Source organism: Heteronotia binoei, chromosome 12 (genome assembly GCF_032191835.1).
Source record: "Heteronotia binoei isolate CCM8104 ecotype False Entrance Well chromosome 12, APGP_CSIRO_Hbin_v1, whole genome shotgun sequence".
Taxonomy (NCBI): Eukaryota; Metazoa; Chordata; class Lepidosauria; order Squamata; family Gekkonidae; genus Heteronotia; species Heteronotia binoei.
Window position 1 is genome coordinate 21,986,237 of NC_083234.1, and position 18,988 is coordinate 22,005,224.

Below are 18,988 nucleotides of genomic sequence, written 5' to 3' on the forward strand. Positions count from 1 at the left end.
GTTATCAAGTGGAATTTGTGCACACTTTTTATTATTGGATGGGTGAACCACCTTGAGTGTTTTCATCAGCCTATAAAGGCAGGAACAGAAACCAACAAACCTCATCCTGCTTGTGGAATTTTTGACAGGGGCAATGCTAGGTTAGCCCACTTGCTTGGTAAATTCCTCCAGATATGCCAATAAAGGTACATTATTATGATGATGATAAATTCCTCCCCCCCCCCCTTTTTCCCTTATGAGTTTCTTCTCTCATTTCTGCCTCCAGCACATCTCAGTGCTGAACACCAAGACGAAGCTCAGCCCACTACTGGCACAAGAAGCAACAGTTTTATATTTGAACACACACTGCAGATCCTGAAGTGCGAGCATTGATGCGGAAAAAAGCCCCACCAACAAGTCAATGAAGAACAAAGTAGGAGTCAAGTTTCACCTTTAAGACCAGCAAAGTTTTACTCAGAATGTAAGCTTTCGTGTGCTAGCACACTTCATCAGACAATAGGATGGAATGGCCAACAGTCCTAAATATAAAGTGGGCAGTATATAAATATAAAGTGCAAAATCATGATGTTTGTTAGATTAAAAGCAGCACAATTTGGGGTCTATAATAAATCAGAATAGCAGATGGATGTCTGTGTCATTAGGTGTGACGTGCCATAAATAAGAGTCTGTGTAAGGTTAGCTCTGGGTTTAAAATGAGGGCATTCGTTTCTTAAAAGGTTTAATTTAAACATGTAAAACAACGGATTCGATTCAAGGGAGACTTATTCCCAGTTTATTTATTTATTTAAAGTGTATGGGGATCGCGATTTCACCCATCGTTGTTTTATTTTCATTTGGGGGACAGGAACGCGTTTATGCCTGTGTGTATCCCCGTGCCCTGTGGGGAAATCAAACCCGTCAGGACAAACATCCCAAAGTCAACATTCACCTCAAGATCGGCGTCCCCCCGCGCCTCAGCGAAACCAGCGCGCGCCAAACGCCCGCCCTTCTGACTGTGCCCGCCCACCTGCCCAGAGCGCAGCTCCGCCTCCTTCATTCTCACATCGAATCCCCCCTCCCTAGCAGCCGTCGCCGCCGCGTTGCATTGTGGGACACAAACAAAGTGCCCGGCTAGGCTGGGCTGGCTGGAGTGAGAGGAGGAGGGGGGGGGAGCGGGCAGCTCGAGCGCCTGGGCCCCGCGCGCCAGCCAGTCAGCGCGTGAGCGGCCCCGCACCGCCTCTCTTTTTCTCCCCCCCCCCACTCCTCCCTCTCCTCAGAGCGCCTGCGTACGGGCGCGCGGGCCTCTCTGCCACCTTCTTTCCTCCCCCCCCCCTTTTTTTTTCGCCCGCGGCGCGAGCCCAGAAGAGGCAACGGCTGTGGTGGCGACGGCGGCCGCCATGGCCCAGCGGGGGCCCAGACGCGGGCCGAGATAGGGGGGGTGGGCTGTGGCGGAGGCGGCCTCCAGCCCGGTTGGGGGGAACACGGAAAAAAACCTCTGCCTCCCACATAGAAATAGGTAGAGAGACACACACACCTTACTGCCGGGCCCGGAAAAGGGGAGGGCCCCACCAAAAGCAGGTAACGGGGAATAAGAGGTGGCTGGTGGGTTGGGGTTTAAAATGGGGGCGGGTAGACGGATCCAAACAGGCAAACCCCGCCCCCTCTTGGCATCTGCCCCGCCCCCCTTCCTGGGGATTCCATCCTTTCCCCCCACCTCGCTTTCCATTGCATCCCCCCCCCCCCCACCACCAGTCTTATTCCCTACCTAGATCCTCCCTGCATTGGTTGCCTTTTCTTCTATAGCTTTGCCCAACTGCATCTCCCTTCTCTTTCTTCTTCCTCCTGCGTGAAAGCCTTTTCTTCCCACTGCCTGGAATCTGCTGCCCTGTCTCTTGCCTATGATGCGTTATTATTTGTTATTAAGCCTGTACTATTATGTGCTCGAAATTAAACTCGGTGCTATACAAGGAAACAAGTGAGGGCCTCTGGTCAGAACGGTTTGCAAATCTAATAAGCACCACACATATTATTGAAAAGGATAAGGGAGGAAAACAAACAAATGTAGGTTTGTTTATCACTGTTGCGTGGCCACAGACAGACATGTGCGCCTTTAACCATATCCTTCCTGGTATTCTTTTGCCTTGCTCCTGTGCCTCAGGGCATATTTTTAAAAATCATATTATGTTGTCTCTTCAGATGCCACTAAACATTAAAAATATCCATCTTCCACTCATTCTTCAGATTATCCATCTCTCCCCAAAACTGACATTAATTCTCTTTTCCTCATGGCTTTGGCCACTGCATCACAGCATGTTTTTGTTCTAGTCCCGCACCGACTGGCTTTGGCCCTGACATAGCCATCGTCAAATCCCAAGCCCCCATTTCTCCTGTGCCCTGGCACTTCTCCAATTTTCTCTTGACATGGCCTCCAGTGTCCTGTAGCATGTTTTGCTTCTTAACATTTATGCAACCTGTATCACACCTGAACCTAACCTAATATTCCAGCCTTTCTGCCACTGTGCTCTCACCTGCTCCCAGTTATTCTTCTGTCTTTTTTGCATGAATTCACTGTGTTCATCTCTGTTGAAGTCTACCTAAGGGGACACCTATCTTTTGTCTTACTGCAATGCCTACTCAGTGTTTCTGTAGTTAGTTTGGCATCAAGTCCATCCACTTGGCATTGTCTTTGCTATATGACTGTTCACTTTGTTATTTTTCTTTTCACTATGATGTGGACTACTGTCATTGACTCACAATTCTCTGTCCTTGCAATTTAAAACTTTTGCCTGCCTTCTTTGGCACTTTGTTCTTTTGTGCATCTCTGCTTAAAACATCTTTACCTCTAACCCCATTTTTTTATCTTCAAGCATATCCATTGTGCTTTGATATATGTCTGACGGTCTTTGCATGGCATATAATGATATTTGTAGGCCAAACAGTACATGGGTAGGATCTAGGGAGACAACATTAATCAATATGCGACAGCAGAAGTCTAAATACAAATGACTTGTATTTAACATACTATAACATTTGACTAATGCAGTTATAGTTTATTTAAAATTATTTTAAGGACCATTCATCGTAATGTCTTTGCCTTTCTTGTTTGAAGCCAAGAGAAGGCTTACCACTTACTGAGTAACTGTGTTGAATATTGACACCACAGATGCTTATTAAAAGCAAGTAAGCTGAAAATTCAGGGGAAGTGCCTCCAGCCTTGATGCCAGTGATGGTGGACCTACCCACCAGTGTTGTCACTAACTGTACCAATTTCTTTATCTCCTACCTCTCATGTCCTAAAGATGACCTCTCTCTGAGCAGTCTTTGTTTCACACTCAGTCATTTCAAAATGGTTTTCTCCTTTCCCTGATTATATGCATTTTCCGCAATACAGGTTTAGGTTCCTGTGGGTTACTGAAATTGTTTTCCCTCCTTATAAAAGTGGGTGACACATCACTGCAGAAAATCAGTTTCTCCAGCCAGTCTTGTGTGGGCAGGTATTCAGTTGTGTTTGTTGCAGCTTATGTACAGCCAAGTGAACTTTAATAGGCCAGTTGATGTCATCTGCATACAAATAACGCGGAATCAGCTGTATACAAATAACTTGGAATCAGATCCCAAATCATTGAATAATCCTGCACAAGATTTCTATCTCATTTTGAGTTCTTCATCTATATGTAAGCAAAGAATAATTATCTTCCTTGTGGTATTGTAAGAAAATGAGGATAATGAACTACATAAATTATTCTGTACAGGGGCAGACATTTTTAAACCTGCTGAAATTAATGTGCTTAAGCAAGCCTAACTCTGTCTATGGCTGCAGGTATTTTACACACATATATGTTATTATAGTGTACTTTTCTCACTGGGCCACAAGGTGCATTACACAGAATAAGTACAATCAGCAGGATGGGATATCCAGTACACAGTGGAATAGAATTTTACTTGGAATCAACTAGAGATCTGAAACAGAGATTAAACAAAGCATATGACACATAATAGCAAGCTACTTTATAGTAACAGATAATACCAAACTGTACACAGAGGTACAGTCTAAAATGCCTAATCCCAAGCTTTTTTCTGAACCAGTTTGTTACAGCACAGCCCTGTTTCATGTGCAAAAAGTCTCTCTTGAATATTTCAGTCTTGCATAGTTTGCAGAAGCCAGGAGAGTGGTAGCCTTCCTGATCTCATCAGGGACCGTAACAGAACATGTATATGGGCAGGTGCTGATTTTGCCCAGTTGCAGGGTGGCTCCAATGGAAGGCCCTGCTGAGATGAGCAAAGCTGTTATGGATCACAGAGGGAGGAGGAGGCAATCCCACAGATATGAGGGACCAAGACCATAAAGATTTTTATATGTGATAGCTGGCAATCTAAATTGAGCCCACTAACTGATGAGCAACCAATGGAGTGACTGCAGAATGGGAGAAATATTAGTGCTCCATCTGGCTCCCAATAATAGCCAGTCTGTGGCATTCTGCACCAGCAGGGTCTCCTAATTGACTTTGAGGGGAGACCTATGTAGAGGTCATTACAGTCTAGTTCCCGACGGAAGCTTGGTTCAGGTAGCCGGCTCATGGTTGACTCAGCCTTCCATCCTTCCAACGTCGGTAAAATGAGTACCCAGCTTGCTGGGGGTAAGGTGTAGATGACTGGGGAAGGCAATGGCAAACCACCCCGTAAAAAAGTCTGCCGTGAAAACGTCATGATGCGACATCACCCCTGAGTCGGAAATGACTGGAGCTTGCACAGGGGATACCTTTAGTCTTGTTGTCATTGTGATGTGGATCTAGATGGCTAGATTGTCAGTATCAAGATATGGGCCATCTTCCAGGCTAGACTCAAGTTTAAAGAAAACCCTTTTTGCAAATGATTGTAAGATGAATAAAAATAAGCGATTTGCAATGTTACAGCTATAATTTAAATTTCAAAAATAGTTGTTTAAAATTAACTATTAAGTGAATGCAAATATCTTATCTTTTAGAAGTGAACTTACAACCATTTCACAGACTTACAAAAGGCTGCTTAAGAACTATGAAGAACAGTGCAATCCTACTCAGAATTCTGCTAAAATCTGCTCAGTGGGACTTACTCCCAGGAAAGTGTTTTTAGGATTGTACTGGGAAACATCTTTGTTAGTCATTGTGGAGCAAAACAATTACCACTTTATATTATGGCTTGATACTGAGACCAAGGCTGGAAAGGTCACCCCAGGAGTCTCTCATTGATCCACTGGGTGACTCGTTTACTCCTGTATTATACTTAGGAAGTACCTGATCTCTGCAATTAGTTCAGTTCCCTGAATTACAAATATTGGACTGTACTTGCTAAGTAAACAGTCAGTCAACCTTCCATCTCATAGAGAACAGTGATCTGACCAGTACCTGCCACAGCCTTTGTTTCTGGTTGCGATTTTTTTTTTTTTTGTTGGAAGGGAAGGACAGGCTAAAACTAAAAGGAACCCTGGTTCTTCTAGTGTTGATTCCAGCTATCATCTGTTTACTGAAACTTGTTGTAGCAGCATGTCGTAAGAGACTCTATTTGAAGTTATAAGTATTGTTTGAAAACATATCATTTGTATATTTGTAGTGTATGTCATCTAAAACAGTAAATGTATTAAACATTTAAGAAATGCTACAGTGCACTTTCTAAGTTTGGCTAAAGGCTGTACACAGTTTTAAATCAATATGTTTTATGTTTATAATATCTAGTTAGCATGCCCTTGCATATGGGAAGTATCTCAATAATAAATGGAAAATTGATTTAAATCCACAATTTTAATCATTTTCTTGGTGATTTAAATCATCAAGGAAAGGAAAGATTAAATTGTGAATTCAAATCAGTTTCCCATTTATTATTGAAAGTTAATTTAATTTCAGTTTAAATCAATTTGTCCTGAATGGTTGATAGCTTGTCTGAGTAAGATGCATGGAGTATAATCCTTAGAAGGCAGGAACGACACTATCACTGCTTCAAGATCATCTTCTCAAGAGAAGGCATCGAAGCTGCTTTAGTAAAAGGCAATTCTGTTAAATTAAGGGGAGGAAATGGGAGTATATCAATAACTGCTTTAGACTAGAAGTTTTATGTTTAGATTTTGCAATAAGACAGCAGCCATGGACTATCAGTATCACTCCAGGTATCCAGGACCTGGAAGGTTCTCCATTGCAAGGGAGAACTGCCTCATTAAGGCTGAGGCTTGCAAGGCAGGTGAACAAGTCAGGATAAAGCAGGTTTTAGTACTATCAGTGTTACATGCAACAGGTACGGTTTGCAAAATCAGGGATACCGATGGCTTCACAGCACTGTTGAGCAAGGTTTGTGCTGAGTTATAAGTCCTTGCTTTGAAACCAGTGCAGCCTTTCCAGTGGCGCAAAGAGCACTTGATGGAGCATGACTTTCCAGATTTCACCTCCTGCAAGAGCCTGCAATACCCCCAAAAATCCAGTTCCTGGGGGGATAGAGGACCTAGGAACAGGACTGGGGGGGCGGTCATTTGTATTAGTGAAACATGCTGAAGTATATAGTCCTACCACATCACTCTGTCTGCCTTCACATATGCATCACTTGCTGTGTGTAGGTTCCCAACTTTATCTCAGCAAACTCATTTTTCAGCCACTCTTCTGTTTGCTTGTTTAGTTGTCTAGCAACTAAAAAATAGTGAGAAATAGTGCAGCAGAAGATAATTACAAACATGAATGAATATTGTAGGCAATACTGACAGGAGGTTAGAAACTGGGACTCCACTTCTGCTCTCAGGTTCAACCCTTGGTCAGTACAGACATTCTGTTTACACAGTGTGTAATGCCCCAAGTGGATAATGTACCAACAAGTTTCTTTTCTGACCGTTTAACCATTTCCATTAGTAATTTCCTCTACCCTGCACTGTAGAAGAGTGGGTGGTATATTGGTAATGTTTTTGCCTTGAGGATGCAGGCCCTGCTTTATTCTCTTTGTGGATAGCTTCAAAGGGAAATTTGTCTTCCAGTCTGGAAAAGTTATAGTGTTGGCCAGCCCTGCTCTGCTGGAGGTAGTAACTGTAAACCACAGCACTTCACAGGTCCCAGAGCGTTAAGAGATTATATCTAGACAAGGAGATAACGTATGTATTAGCTACAAGGTTGATGCAGGGAAGTATTTCAAGCATTGCAATATATTTTAGGGTTTGTGGTGAGTGAGAAGAGGTATAAATCTACACCCCACTTTGCTTCCCAGTTCTGGTGTTTTTTTCCCGCATGCACACACAGCATAGCACTGCGGGTAGCATCTGGTTTTTGCCAGTCTTATTCCCAACCTTCCCATCAAAGAGAGCAGACACAATCGCTATAGTACTTCAGTGGAAAAGCACTGGGCTTCAGGAGTCCAACTCATGGAAGGTTATTGCTTGAGCACAGTGTTAGAGACAATGGCTTCTTGCCATAAGCAAGTGGCACCTTTATGTTGGGGTGGGTAGAAATATGGGATTTTTGAACATGATTTTTTTTTTAACCTTAAGGTTTAATTTTACATTGGATTTTAATTGTTTAAAAGCATCTTGTTTAAATTCTGAATATATTTCCTGCTTCTTAATGATATAATCCTTTAATTATCATAACATTTTTCAAGCCCCTTTTTGAAAGACAGAACTATGTGGAGGATATACACCTTACTGAAGCCTGAGGTCATTGCATTACAAATATGATACTCAACAAGTTGTTTTGTTTTTTCAATTGAATTTTTTAAAGAAATTCATATTTTACCCAGTGCGCACTTTGAACCCTTACATTCCATGTCAGAGAGAAACCATGTTCTGCCCAGTAAATATCCCTGCTAGGCACTTGTGCCACCCCAGTGAAATTTCCTGTAACTTGAGGCAAGTTTCAAAACCAGTTTTTTAACTGGTCTAGAGAGGGCTGGAAATGAAGAAACATATCGAGAATCTCTTTGAACTCTAATATTCTGTTGGATCCTGACCTTAGTCTAGTTCAGCCCCAAAATGTTTTAGTTCCTCTTACCACCAAAATTATTCTAGCAATCTGTAACCAGAGTGCAGAAGAGATACACAATGACTTCTGTGCATAGTGCATTCCTGTTAAATAGCTGCATATTTGACATCTACCACAATCTTCAGGCTTCTTTGCAGCGACAGGGGCAAAAACCTATTGTGCTTGCATCCTCGTTCCTCCGCTTCACGGTGCCCAGATTCCCTCTCTTATCTGCTAGTTATTGGTTATTAATGCTTGAATCAGACAAACACATTTATTACAAACTGTAATTTGCCTCCAAACCAGAATTGCAAACTTATGGTTCCTAGTGCTGTTGTGGGGACAAACTGTGGTAATCTTAGTTTTATTAATTTGGTCATTGCAGCAAACTGCAGTTGCCAAGAACCCGGGGTATAAGAGAGGAAATGTGATAATAGGAGAAAGGAGGTGGCACAGACAAGCAGCACATCTGAAACAGGCCATGATCAGGCAGGTAGCTAATGCTGTGCTGCTCAAGCTTGCCAAATGACGAGTTAGCCTTCAAAAAAACTACTCCGTTTGGATCCAACGCTGAAATATTAGAGTTAAGAGTGGAGAAAACAGGATTTTGTTTGGGAAGGTTTAATACCCAGGTGATATATACAGACTGTTTTAACTGTCACGCTAATTGTGTGATTAATTACTCATGGCAGCCTTACAAATCAATCCATAAACTTTACTAACCTCGTCGTCTGATGAAGTGTGCTTAAGAGCACACAAAAGCTTACATTCTAAATAAAAATTGGCTGGTCTTAAAGGTGCAACTTGACTCCTTTGTTGAACCTAAAAACTGTGTGCCTCATGATTTATATGTATGCAACCCTACCTCTTTCTTTTTTCTTTTTTAAGAAAAGTTATTAAGGCTTAGGTTTTAGAATACACACTTTGTCACTTAGTTATTCTGGATTTAGAGAGCGCTGGTGGGATGAGGCTGTCTTTATCATGACGTCAAGAAACATAGAAAAGTCAAAATTTCATGTATCTTTTTGTTGAATTTTCATTTCACAGAATCAGGTACAAAGCACAGTTCTGATGCTTGAGTGTTTGTACACATCTGCTTCACAACTACCACTCTATACTTCTAATTTATCTTGTAAGGGCTATGCAAGTGACCATCCATGTTTCCCTTCTCCTGTGCTTCCTCTCATTTGATACAGTGCTAAAACTGGTTTTTGCTGCGACTATCTCAGGACTGTGAAGTTAGAATCACAGAGTTGGATAAGGCCATACAAACTATCTAGTCCAACCCCCTGCTCAATGCAGGACCAGCATACAGCATCCCTGACAATTGTTTGTGCAGCCGCTGCTTAAAGACTGCCAGTTGAGGGGGACCTCACCACCTCCCTCAGTAACTGATTCCACTGATGAACAACTCTTACTGTAAAAAATGTTTTTTTCCTGATATTGGGCCAGAACCTTCCTGCCATTAATTTAAAGCTATTATTGCAAATCCTGTACTCTACTGCCAATAGGAACAGCTCCCTGCCCTCCTCTAAGTAACACACCTTCAAATACTTAAAGGGAGCAATCATTAATAAATTAATTATCCCAAGTAACCATAAGAAGTCTTGCATAATCCTCCAAATATAAACAAAAGCTGTTTCCAATTTATTTTCTCTTAAGGCAGCTGGAGCATCTGCTGCAAGTTGCTAACTGGTGTCCTTTTCACACATTTTTGTTTGACTCCACTTCAGGGCAAGGAGAAGGTAAATAGAAGGATGTAAGAGTTCCTTCTGAAGACCACACAGAGCATAGTCAAATGCCCCCCTCCTCTTCCTTTAAGGATAGGTGTTACAGATCTGAACTTTATAGTGTTTCTAATCCTTGTTTGTGCTGGCATGTCTGTGCTGAACCTGCAACAGAAATGCTTGTTGTTTGGGAAGTTTTTAAAGTGATCTTAACATACACAGTTTTGTTCGTATGATTGTTCAAAGATGACTCAATGTAGAAAAGGTGATGACAATACTAGCTATTAGTCTTGTTTAAACTTGAGCAAGATTCCTGGAAGTCACTTCCTTCTACAGAAGAAAGTTATGTAAGAGTAATGGGTGGATTAGTGAATGAGTACACACCTTGAAACTTTTTTTAGTGCAACAAAAAGACAAGTAGAGCTGTAAAGCTTTTAAGACTTGGAAAAGAGAGGCCTATTATGAAAAATTGAGAGCAAATTAACAGGGGTGAGGAAACTTATTACAAATTTTTCTTTTTGCAGAATTAAGTTTTTGAAGTGTTTTGAAATTATAGCTACATAGCCAAGTCATGCTGCTGTAGATCTTGGATTCAGGTTTCAGGAGTAGTGAATATTAGTGGCAACTGCATTGCTTCTGTATTTGGATTAGTAAACAAGTAACCTACTCTGGACTTGATTTTGGAATGGTATTGTGAATGTTAATAAAAGCTTTTTTGGGGGAAAGTAGGGTTCAGATGAACCTTTCAGTTTTTAAGTCTGCAGAGGGCAAGAGCCAGAAATGGGGGAGCGGGGGTGCTGAGTAGAGATCTAAACTTAACGTATTCTAGCACTTCCAAGGCTAAATGCTTAATGGTATTGAGCAGTAGATAAACTAAATATATATAGGACCAGCATCACAATCCTAAGCAGAGGTATGCTGTTTGAAGGCACATGAAAACTGCCTTATACTGAATCAGATCATCAGTCCATCGGAGTAAGAGACTGGCAGCAGCTCTCCAGGGTCTCAGACAGAGAGAAGTCTTTCACATCACCTTTTTTCTTTTTCTTCTTGCTGTCAAGTTGCAGACAACTCATAGCGATTGCATATCCCTTACAAGTTGAGACCTTCTGCATACCAAGCAGATGCCCTACAATGGAGCCGCTGGCCCTCCCTAAGTCCTCTGAAGTCAGTGGTCTTAAGAGCATCTATTTATTTATCAGTATTATTCACAAAATGTGTATGCTGCCTTTCTGTCCAAACAGACCATCAACACGGTTGACAGTTAAAACATTCTGAAAGCATATCACAAAAAAACCCAACTAAAACCAAAACAAATACATATTGAAAGCACATAAAATGGTAATTAAAATGTAGAACAGGAAGGGGGATCACCGAGAAATGCCTGTCAAAACTAAACAAAAAATCTTTTGGTGGCAGACAGTAACAGAAGAGGACAGGCAGATAACTCCGGGTGCAAGGGGAGAGTTCCATAGTTTTTGTACTTTGGCCAAGAAAGTCCTCTCTCAGGTTGCCGCCCACCTAATCTCAGAAGTTGGGAGCACCTGAAGCAGGGCCTCAGAAGACAGCCTTAACAACCAGGTAGGTTGTATGGAAGAAAGCAGTCCTTCAGGTATGCTGGTCCAAAGTCATATAGGGCCTTAAAAGCCATCACTAGCTTGTGGAATTGGGCTCAAAAACAGATTGGGAGCCAGTGTGGATGGGCCAAGACTGGAGTGAGATGATCCTTAAGACCCACTCCAGAGAGCATCCTGGCTGCAGCATTCTATGCCAAGTGAAGTCTATGTGCACTTTACAAAGGCAGCCACATGTGGAGTGCATTGTGGTAATCTAGATGTAACCAGGTCATGCACTGCAGTGGCCAGATCTCTGCACAGGAAAGGCCACAGTTGGCTAACCAGTCAAAGCTGGTAAAAGGCACTTCTAGCCACAACTGCTGCCTGTGTAACAAGCAGTAGGCCTGTGTCCAAGAATACCACCAAGCCATAGACCTGTTCCTAAACTGCTTAGGATTCCAGTGTTTGACAGGCAGCACAATCCTATGCATGTGTAACAAGCAGTAGGCCTGTGTCCAAGAATACCACCAAGCCATAGACCTGTTCCTAAACTGCTTAGGATTCCAGTGTTTGACAGGCAGCACAATCCTATGCATGTTGAAGCAAGTCCTTATGAGGCTGACTTCACCATAAGTGTGCTTATTATAAGTGGTGTAACCACTATAGCGATGTCTAATGTAACTCCTTGTTACATAACAAGGATGTTTACTTTCTAAGGTTGTCTCTTGTGGTGTGAGTTTCTTCCGTTTCTGTGTAATCCTGAAATCTAAATAACTTTCCCTTTGATTTCTACAATGTTAATTATTTCTGTTTTCTACTGGTTTTCTGTAGTTTTTGTCAATTGAGAAAATAAGATACTTTAGATGCAGCAGATTAACCTCTGACACTTGGTATATATGTAATAATTACTTGACTAATATCAAGGTTTGTTGTACTTCTAAAATATACCATAAAGCACATCTTTTTATGCCAGCGGTCATACATAATTCACTTCATGTGGTTCAGATGAAGTAAATTTACATTTAAGACACTTTTAAGATTATTTGTGCTATAAAGCCCTGGGCGTTTTAAAAGTTTATACAGCAGTATAAAAATTTATAAAATAAATATGACATTTTGCCATGTTTACCAATACTTCCACATTCTCTAGCCTCTTCCCACCCCTGAAAGTCTGTTTTTCTTAATGTTTCAAAGTTTCCAGACACTTTCTGCCTCTCCTGTAACATCTGAGTTTAGCTTATCCCTTTGAAATTGATGGAAAACAGAAATGCTCAGTTTTTGGAATAAGAAGTACAAGCACAATCCTGCCAATATCTTAGTGCATTAGCCTACTCCTCAAGATAAGATACTGTACATATTTTTTAAAGAAGACATGCTACATGTTTTTCTAATTTACACAAAGCCCTGGTAAAAGATAATGGGAAACCACAGCTCCTGGAGAAAGGGGCACTGGGAATGAATAAATTGCTTTAATTCTGCATAGTTAGGCTGCTTAAACTCCTGCTGGTTTCAATTAAGCTACATGCAGAATTGCATCCCTTGTAAGCGACCAGTGTCCCTTAAAGTGTATTTCTAGCAAAGCAACAGGCCTCAGATTCAGCAGGAGCTCACAGGAGCACAGCTCCTGAACCTTTCTGAGGGTTCCCCCCCCACCTACCTTGTCCATCGAATAGTAGGTGTAGCTGCATAACAATCCCTGGATTAGGAGAGCGGGCAGCCAGCCAGCTACAAGGGGCTTTGCCACACCCCCAGCAGCCCTCATTAACGCCTGGAGAAGCCCATGCCACCCTTTCTCCACTTCTTATGTGGCTTTGGGTGGTGGGTGGCTTGCTGGCCTTCTGACTGTGGTGGGGGCAGCCAAGGAGAGCACCAGGCGAGCAAGGCCTGCTTGGATTGGCTGGATCTCTAGCCAGCCCAAGCAGGCCTTGCTCGCCCAGGGCTCTCCTTTCTTGCATCGGGGTGCTTTTGGCTGGAGGGAGCTGCATATGCTAATGAGTTATGCTAATGAGCTCCACCACCTATGTTTCTACAAAACAACTCCCGCAGAGCAATACATCTGAAAGGCAACAAGTCATGCTTCACGTTGTCTTTCAAATAAGACTGACTTAAGATGCTGTCCTTAGATGCCTGCTGCAGTATAAGGAGAAAGTTGTGCTATATTTAGAAACTGTATTAACTGAAAGCCTAAGCGATAGTGCACGGAGCAATTAAAGCTCTTACAAAGCTTTAAAATGTTGACTCACCTCTTGTGACTCCTTCACTCTCTCAGACACATACTACTGGAAAGGTAGCCCATTTTTCTGTGCTAGATAGATCCAGGTGGGTAGCCGTGTTCTTGTGAAGCAATAGAATAAAGTTAGAGTCTAGTGGCAGCTTTAAGACCAACAAATATTTATTCAAGATATGAGGTTTTATGGGCACGCACACTTCTTCAGATACAATGAAATGTCTATAAGTTTGAATGGTTTTCTTTTCATTGTATCTGAACAAGTGCATGTGCACACGAAAGTTGATACCTCGAATAAAAATTTCTGTACTAGAGTTACTGAAGAGCAGTATGTGCCCTACGTTACAGTCTGTGGCAAAGGAAAAGTTGTGGTTGCCTGTCTGCAAGTCATATAGAACTCATGTGCTATCCACATACACTGGGTTCTTTCTTTAAACATGCGTAGAGTAATCCTTAAGCTGCATTCAACACATGTACAGCTGAATGTGTGATTGAAACTGCACACTTATCCAGATAATGGTATTTAGCTTAAATTTTTAGAGCGAATGTGTGCTAGTTCTTTTTGATAGATGTAAGTACCTACATGCAGGAAGTCCATGCATTCATCATAATGTGAACAGGGCTGGTGTTATCTTTGTACCAAGGCCCCACGAGCTGTGAAAAGGTTATTGAAGCCTTGGCTGTATGTAGTCATTCTACCAGAACTCATAATTTCCAGACCTGGAAAATGAACTTCAGCTGCTCTTAATGCTCACTTTCAATATGGGGTGAATGTTGTAACCCCAAGCCATTATAATCCAAGTCTTTTGTGACTTGGATTGTAACTCTCCCATCCTTCCACTTACTTGGCCATGGCCATGACAGCAAGGAAGAGGGGGCATCTCTCACCCACCCCTTTTCTGTGTCAGGTTGTTTACAAGCTACATTTCTCAGCTGCTCTGCTCAAACAGCTTTAAAGACTCTTTGGGAGAGGAAGAGACATATACTTCTTCCTCTATCCACGTTGCTACTATAATGAAAGCTTAGAAGCAAGTTTTGAGAAGGGGCTTGCAGAAATCCTTAGTTATGCCAGGAGAGCACACGGGTGGGGTTCTGATATTCAGAAAGTGCTAAAAGTTCATTCCAGTTTTTCACCTAAATAACTCAGTTTAGCAAGCACAACTCCATATCAGGCTGAGAGGGGAGGAGCGCTCATCATGAATTCTTTGTTAGGTTAGAGTCTAAATTCCTTTGCTAAGAGGACATGGCAGTCGGCTTTGGAAGTAAGTGAGACGGGAGCAAGCCAAGAAATCAAACGTTGATTAGGTAAGATTAAAGACTTGGTCTTGCATATTTCTCAAACACTGGATCTCAGCATTTAAATATTTTAAAAACTAAAGCGACCCTACATGAATGTGGTATTTCTTAATGTGTCCCATAAAACCACAACAGTCTTACAATAGTTAATCACTTGCTATAAACTGAATAGGATTTATTGGCCCTCAACACATGAGAATAGGTTTTTGCAGGAACGCTGGGGAGGGGAGAGCAGAAAGTGTTACTATCTAGGCCAAGAACAACTGCCTTAAATGCTGGGAACACACACAGCGCTGGATGCAGGAAGAACTACAAGTGGTTGGCCGCATACAGCTGTGCGATTGTTTCCTATCTGTTCTGATGAAGTTGCTGCTCAGGTTATAGAATACTCTACATTATTCATATTACTTAGTTATTTCAACTGCAATAGTGTATTAATTGTTCTGCATATGAACAGGTAATATCAGTTTTAAATGACTGCAAATGAGGAAATTCAGAAATTTCCTCGCCTTGGCCATATTCTATTGATGCTCTTATGTTGATTTCATTGAATGTTTTTCCTGGCCTCAGATCTTGGTGGCCTTCAGTTAAGCTATGCCTTTCAGGCATCTTTCAAAAAGTACTGGAATGTGTTAAGCTTAAGTTGACTATATCTTCTACGTTTGTTTTCCTGCCCTTCCTCCAAGGAGCTCAGGAGATGGTACATATTTCTCCCTTTCTTTTGTCTTATGCTCCAACAGTGCTATGAAGTAGGATGGGCCAGTCAACCTGAGCTTTTTGATTGAGCAGGGATTTGAATGTCTCACTGGTATTAGTACAACATTTCAATAATTATATTGGTTCTTGAATTTTATATATTTGGGGGGGGGGGTTAATAATATGTTGTAGTTCCTTTGTTCTCTCCCCAACTAGATGTGTGTGTGTTAAGTGCTGCCAAGTCATTTGTGACTTTTGGCAACCCTGTGAATTAATGACCTCCAAAATGTCCTGTCATTAACCACCTTGCTTTGAAAGACTTGCAAACTGTGGGCCATTGCTTTCTTGCTTGAGTCAACCCATCTCATGTTAGGTCTCTCTTTTATCCTGCTTCTTTCAACTTTTCCTAGGATTAGTGTCTTTTCCAGTGACTCTTGTCGTCTTGAAATACGAATAAAGTTCAATAGCCAGTCATTTTAGCTTCTAGGGAGAGTTCAAGCTTGATTCAATCTAGAACCCACATTTATCTGTTTGGTGGCCCACAATACCCATAAAATCCTCCAACACCACATTTCCAATGAATGAACTAACTTTCTGTCAGTTTTCTTTGTTGTCCAGTTGCCAGTGAACATCCTTACACTTAAGAATCTTTTCTAGCTCCTTACCTCAACTAAATACTTGGAAAATAATCTCTTAAGATATTGAATTTGGATATTCAAAAACCTGATTGTATGACAGCTGTCTGAGTGGAGGACAGAATATAAATCCAATGTTGTCTTCTTCTTCTTACTTTTATAATGATTTTGGTAGCTGCTACAAATAAGTTAATTGTAGCCAAATCTTTCTGGGCCTTCTGTCTGTTCAGTTACTACCAACATGGGCCTTATTTGGTGAATACTTAGACACACCAGGTGTCCAAAAATGCAAATTCATGAAGTGTCCCATGGGATCCGATCAGCCACTCTAGCAATGGTGCCACTAGCTGGATCAGCCATTTCATCTGAACATATATATGAACATATGAAGCTGCCTTCTACTGAATCAGACCCTCGGTCCATCAAAGTCAGTATTGTCTAAGACTGGCAGCGGCTCTCCAGGGTCTCAAGCTGAGGTTTTTCACACCTACTTGCCTGGACCCTTTTTAGTTGGAAATGCCGGGGATTGAACCTAGGACCTTTTGCTTACCAGCTGATGCTCTACCACTGAGCTAGCATCCCTCCCCGAGGTTTCACAGAACCTAGCTTCCTCAGGCTCTGGAACAGGGACCACACATGTAGTTTTACAGTGTTTCTGAACAACCACATATGGGTCAAGCTATTCTGGCTTCTCCTGAAAAGCTCCTTCAGTCTTCCTAAGGGGCATGGAATTTACGCAGCTGTCCCAGCTTTCAAGTTACTAGACTTTTAACAGGAAGTCACCTCTCCAATCTTGTTTTACCTTCCCACATACCGAGCAAGCATGAGAAATTTTTAATGTTCATCACGACAAGGAGTTTATGGAGATAAATCAGCTTAGCTGTTCTAGAAGCTAAACCATCTCTTTTTACCTCCAGGTTTTTCCTGGCCACGTTTCTTGTGCCTTGTATAGTGTGGGCATATTTAAGTAAAGCTGATTGACCACAATGAGGTAGCAGTTTCAGGAAATGGAAAATGTTAACTTAAAGCCATTTATTACAAAAAAAGAGGAAATCTATATTATATGTAGGAATGGTTATGCAGCGAAGGAAAAATTATGAAGAGAACTGTACTGTTGAGTTGAGAGAATAAAATTATTAGATTTAAGTTTGGGTCTTTTTGTACTGGTTCTATCTTTGTCCAGACCATGTTCTTGAAGCTGTGTTTTCTCTTGCTTGTTCTAGCCAATTAAAGAGTCAAAACCACTTTCCCTCTCCCTGCCTCAGACTCTTTGAGGAAGTCTCCTAAAATTCCTGGCATTCTGAGCAGGACTCTCAACAAATGTGTATATAAAGGGTGTATGTGTGACAGAGAGCGAGAGAGAGATCAGATTCCTGTCTTTACCGGATCAAAAATTCTAGTCCCTCAGTCCCAGAACATTCCAGTGAATCCACTGGAGAAAGTCCAGAAAAGGGCAACTAGAATGATTAAAGGGCTGGAACACTTTCCCTATGAAGAAAGGTTGAAACGCTTGGGACTCTTTAGCTTGGAGAAACGTCGACTGCGGGGTGACATGATAGAGGTTTACAAGATAATGCATGGGATGGAGAAAGTAGAGAAAGAGGTACTTTTCTCCCTTTCTCACAATACAAGAACTCGTGGGCATTCGATGAAATTGCTGAGCAGACAGGTTAAAACGGATAAAAGGAAGTACTTCTTCACCCAAAGGGTGATTAACATGTGGAATTCACTGCCACAGGAGGTGGTGGCGGCCACAAGCATGGCCACCTTCAAGAGGGGTTTAGATAAAAATATGGCGCAGAGGTCCATCAGTGGCTATTAGCCACTGTGTGACACAGAGTGTTGGACTGGATGGGCCATTGGCCTGATCTAACATGGCTTCTCTTATGTTCTTATGTTCACTGAGTATGTGCAGGATCCTAGTGCTACAGGAAAATGTTGCTTGTTCCATTGGTTATTTACCATTAGAATATCAGTTTTCATCTTCCTAGGCAGTCTGAAAGATGGCTATAGAAATATTTTCTGTATCCCTTCCAAAGCTTGGAAGGCTAGGTTAAACATTGGCAGGGTACAAATTAAACAATGGTTATTTGTATCCTGCCAATGCTTAATTGTAATAGTTAATTGTAATGGTTATTTATGTTAGCTATGGAGTGAGGAGTCATTTCATCATAACAGCAGTCTTGTTCTGCTGCACTGGTACAGTTCACTGGGGTTGTAGCCTAATGATCACACATCGCATTCTTGAAATTCTTGTGCTATATAGTTATATGTCAAAGGGATTTCCAGTGGTGTAAGGTAAAGTTCAGGTTTTACCTTTATAATGTGTGACATGAGCCTCATGGGGTTTTGATAACCTCAGGTTCTCTCTATATCTTCAGCAATAGAAAATCCAGAACAGGTTGTTTGGGTAAAGTAATATTAAGCATATGTGTGTGTTTTAACTTTTATTCACTTTATGTATTTATTTTCCAAAATCAGCGGTCATGGGAAAGCTAACTTCAATAACACATATCTGAACTTCAACTCAGAAATACTTCCAGAATACCAGCTTGAAGAGGCTGGCTCAGATGCAAAAAGCTGTCGACTGTGTTCCACTCACATACTGGGAATTTCCTGTTCCTCCAACATCAATCCAAACATGTTAATGCTCACATTGACTGGAAAGTCACTCCCAAGGTTTGGGGGACCACCTGAAATGGTGTGTTGTACAAACTGAGTGTGTGTGTAATCATTGGGAATCAACACATCCAACAAAAGTGCCTTCTCCATGCACAAGTATCGGAAGAATCAAATGCCTGTACAGGAAAATAAGAAAGTGTTACTGAAATGGGTTTTGGATTTAGTGAAATAGTATTTGAGTAAGGTCATAGGTGTGGAATATATTTATTTGCCTATGCGGTTCAAC

At 41.6% G+C, this 18,988-nt stretch overlaps 1 protein-coding gene across 3 annotated transcripts in view; it reads left to right on the plus strand.

The window, feature by feature from the left end:
* Positions 1-1,078: 1,078 nt before the first annotated feature.
* Positions 1,079-18,988, plus strand: part of ZBTB44 (zinc finger and BTB domain containing 44) — a 34,108-nt gene continuing 16,198 nt past the window's right edge. Inside the window, exon 1 of one of the 3 annotated variants that reach the window (XM_060251190.1) lies at positions 1,079-1,557. The gene's annotated coding sequence lies outside the window, so the exon portion shown is untranslated. The remainder of the gene's footprint in view (positions 1,558-18,988) is intronic. The other 2 variants (XM_060251189.1, XM_060251188.1) reach the window with 2 other exon arrangements.